Source organism: Pteropus vampyrus, unplaced genomic scaffold (genome assembly GCF_000151845.1).
Source record: "Pteropus vampyrus isolate Shadow unplaced genomic scaffold, Pvam_2.0 Scaffold128, whole genome shotgun sequence".
Taxonomy (NCBI): Eukaryota; Metazoa; Chordata; class Mammalia; order Chiroptera; family Pteropodidae; genus Pteropus; species Pteropus vampyrus.
In genome coordinates, this window is record NW_011888909.1 from 4815726 (window position 1) to 4819774 (window position 4049).

The 4049-nt window shown below is 47.9% G+C and overlaps 1 pseudogene; it reads left to right on the forward strand.

The window, feature by feature from the left end:
• The first annotated feature begins 112 nt into the window (after nt 1–112).
• LOC105296746 lies at nt 113–987 on the forward strand (annotated as a pseudogene).
• Nucleotides 988–4049: the final 3062 nt, after the last annotated feature.

The window sequence follows — 4049 nt, forward strand, 5'->3', positions numbered from 1 at the left end:
GACAGCGCACAGGAGACAGGTTATGGCAGGGCCTTCTGAGCACGCCGGGCTCGGGGCAGGAAGCTTGAGCTGGAAGCTCCGCAGGGGACACCGTGAGCAGACCCGGGTGAGGATGGCAACCCCCGACCAGAAGCCGCTTAACGTCCTGCTGCAAAACCTGTGCCGCTGGATCCTTAGTAAGAGCAAAATTGATGCAGCCCAGCAGTTCCAGTGCTGTGCCTGTTATTGGCAGCAGCTTTGACTCAACTGTTGAGAGATGAATTTCTAGTAGCTGAAAAAATCGAGAAAGAACTTAATCAACAGAGGAGAAAAACAGATATTGCATTGTTTACAGAACTCCACAGAAAACTTCATTCACAGGGAGTTTTGAAAATGAATGGTCAATTCTCTACCTCTTGCTAAGTCTTAGTGAAGATCCATGTAAGCAGCCAAACAAGGTCTCTAGCTAAGCCATGTCATTTGCTCAAGCATTACCAAGAGATGCTCACCCAGCTCTCTGCTATTACGCCAGACCTCAGACTCTCCCATTACCACCAGGATCACAGAACTCAGTCTGCGCAGAGCTTTGGCAGTATGGAAAACAGTGGCAACAACAGTTAAAGCATATATGCTCTCAATGGCCCAATGCCTACATTACAATCTCTTTCTCCAGAACAGTCTCAACAAATTCTAGGATTAGGAGACTATCTTCAACAGCAGTTGGGGTCACAATTTACATGGACTTTAACTGAAAACCAATCTTCTTTATAGATCACTACCTCAAAAGGTATTCCTAACACTGTTTCTCACTACGAGACAAGGCCAAGAAGAGAAGGGGATGCACATAGTACTGTGAAAGTTAGTAGGGCAGCCCTTGTCAGAGACATTTTGTATGCATTCCAGGGCATAGTTGACAAAAACATCAAGAGGAGCAACACTGAGAACTGTTACAAAGTGAAGGAAAAGACAAATCTAAATAAATCTTTGAGGGATGCTGCGGCAGCCTGACCCTACCTGGCTATTTCTTGCTCAAACAAGTTCGTTCCTGACTGTTCCCTCTGCCCCCAACTCAAGGACTCTAGCTAACAACAGTTTTCTCATAGCTTGCCAACCGATCAACATTCTTCCTTATATCTCTAGCTATATAGGATTGACAAGACTGTATAAAACTACCTATTATGTTACAATTGGGGCTCAGCCTTTGGATAAGAATCCTCTGAGCCAGTGCCAGCATCAGTAAACGCTGCTTCCTGCTTATAGCCTCATTGTCCCATCTCTCCGTTTAAGAATCCTGCAACATTTCTGGGGGCTTGTCCAAGATGCAGAGATGGCAGTTTTTCACCTCCCTTATCTTCAGGGTCTGGCCCTCAGGATGCTGAGAGGAGTGAACTTCACCTGGTGCGCCAGCAGACCTATTGTCTGTGGTGGAGGACAACTCTTCCTGTGGACCAGGGCAGTGGCTCCAAGAGCACAACAGAACCCAGAGAGGCGTAGGAACCAGCCCAGGAGCACCGCCCAACTGAGTGGTAAGGATCTAGGTTCCAGGAACAGCCTGTCCTTTAGAGAACAGAGGGGAGTCTGATCAACTCCCAAGGTCACCCAATTACTCTACATTTGTTAGAGGAAACTGTGACCTCTCAAATACATAGGGCAGAGGGTGGAGTGTGTTTACTGTGTGATTGCATGTGACTGAGATGTGGCCTTGCTCCAAAGCGAGAGTTGAGTCCCTATCTACGGTTCCAATGTGAACCTCATACGGCTCAGGGTGGTGTCACTGGGTCTCTGTGAGGAGTCTATTCCAGTGATCCGAGTCGGGGGTTTATACCGACCCACCAATAGCTAAAAGGCGCCTGAAAGATCCCTGTGAGAGGAGTGGTCAGAGCTGGAGCTGGGTGAAGCGAATCTCTGAGTGCATGTGTGACACCAACCACGGGTGTAAGAATGGGTGGACAACAGAATAAACAAACACCTTTATATTGTATGCTTAATAATTTCAAAAAGGGTTATTCAGAAAATTACGGAATTAAACTCACCCCACAGAAACTCTGCACCTTTTGTGAGAGTGACTGGTCCTCTTTTGGCATTGGGTGGCCAGCAGAAGGAGCACTTGATAAGGAAGTCATTGCAAAGATCTCTCAAGCCATTACTGGTCAACCTGACCACCCAGACCAATTCCCTTGTATCTATTTTTAGGAGGCAATACTTTGCACCCGAACCCCTTGGTTGAGAGTTTGCCTAGAGGAGAACTGTAGGGTCTTCCTAGCCCAAGCCTTGGCACCCTCCCAAGGTCATTTGAAGAAAAAGAAGCCTGTATTGCCAGCACTAGGCCAGACTGAGCTCCATTCTTCTAGGCCCCCAGGAGCCTGTGGTCCAAATGATAGTCGGGGGACCGACATATTGACTATGGTTGACATTGGAGCTGAACACTCAGTTGTAACTCAGCCTGTGGGCCCCCTTTCTCAAAAACAAGCTACCATTATGGGAGCAACCAGGGAACAAGTCTGTCGCCCCTTCCTGCAGCCCTGCCGGTGCAACCTAAGAGGAAAAGAATTCCTATATCCTCCTGACTGCCCCATGGCACTGATTGGATGAGAACTTTTAGGAAAACTACAGGCTCAAATTACCTTTGACACACGTGGCCAACCAGCCCTAACCTTGGGGAGGCCAGAAGCAAGGATCATGTCGTTCATGGTTCCCCAAGGAGAAGAGTGGAGCCACTATAGTCTCATAGAAGGGTCCCAACAGAGACCCAAGCTCCCCTTCAAGGTGCCCGGAGTGTGGGCTAAAGACAACCCTCCAGGAATGGCCCAGCACATTCCTCCAGTGGTGGTAGAGTTAAAACCAGGAGCTGAGCCAACTTGCCAAAAACAGTATTTCATTCCCCATAAGGCACAAATGAGGATCCAAAAACATTTAGAGAGACTTCTGAAGTATGGAATTCTTCATCCCTGCCATTCATCCTGGAATATGCCTCTCCTGCCAGTTCAGAAGCCAGAGACCAATGAATACTGGCTGGTCCAAAATTTACGAGCAGTCAATCGGGCAACTGTCACCCTGCACTCTGTCGTCCCCAACCCGTATACCCTCCTAGGCCTCATCTCCACTAAGGCAGCTTATTTCACCTGTCTGGACCTCAAGGATGCCTTCTTCTGCATTCACCTGGCTCCTCAGAGTCAACCAATCTTTGCTTTCCAATGGGAAAGCCCCAAAAGCAGAAACAAGGGCCAGTTAATATGGACACAGCTGCCTCAGGGGTTCAAGAACTCCCTGACCATCTTTGGGACAGTTCTAGCCTCAATTTTAAAGGCCTTCCCAGCAAAGCAACACAGCTGTACATTACTCCAGTATGTAGATGACCACCTCTTAGCAGGAAAGACCTATGAGGAATGCATGGAAGGAACACATCTACTCAATCTCCTCTGGGAAGCAGTTTACAGGTCTCTAAAAGGAAGGCTCAGATCTGCCAAGAAAGAGTCAAATACTTCACCTTCCACCTGTCGTAGGGACAATGCCAACTCAGCCCAGAAAGGAAACAAATGGTCTGCTCAGTTCCCATCCCTACCATCCCATAACAAGTCCATGAATTCCTCATAGCAGCTGGCTTCTGCAGAATCTGGATACCTAATGTCTCCATCCTGGCCAAACCCCTCTATGAAGCCACAAAGGGGGGAGAACAGGAGTGCCTACTCTGGGAATCTACACAACAGAAGGCCTTTAAAGAAATCAAATGGGCACTCACTAATGCCCCAAACTAGGACTCTCAGACTTAACCAAATCTTTCTTTCTGTATGTACACAAGTGCATGGGTGTCACAGTAGGGGTCTTAACCCAACTGCTACGACCCCGTGACTTATCTCTCTGAACGGCTTGACTCTGTCACCCAGGGCTGGCCACCCTGCTTGTGAGCATTTGCAGCCATGGTCCTCCTTGTGGTCAGAGGCCAATAAACTGACTATAGGGAAAGAACTGACAGCTCGAGTACCACATTCAGTAATAACATTACTGGAGTACAAGGGACAATATTTACTAACTAATGCTTGGATGGTCAGATACCAAGGAATGTTATGCGA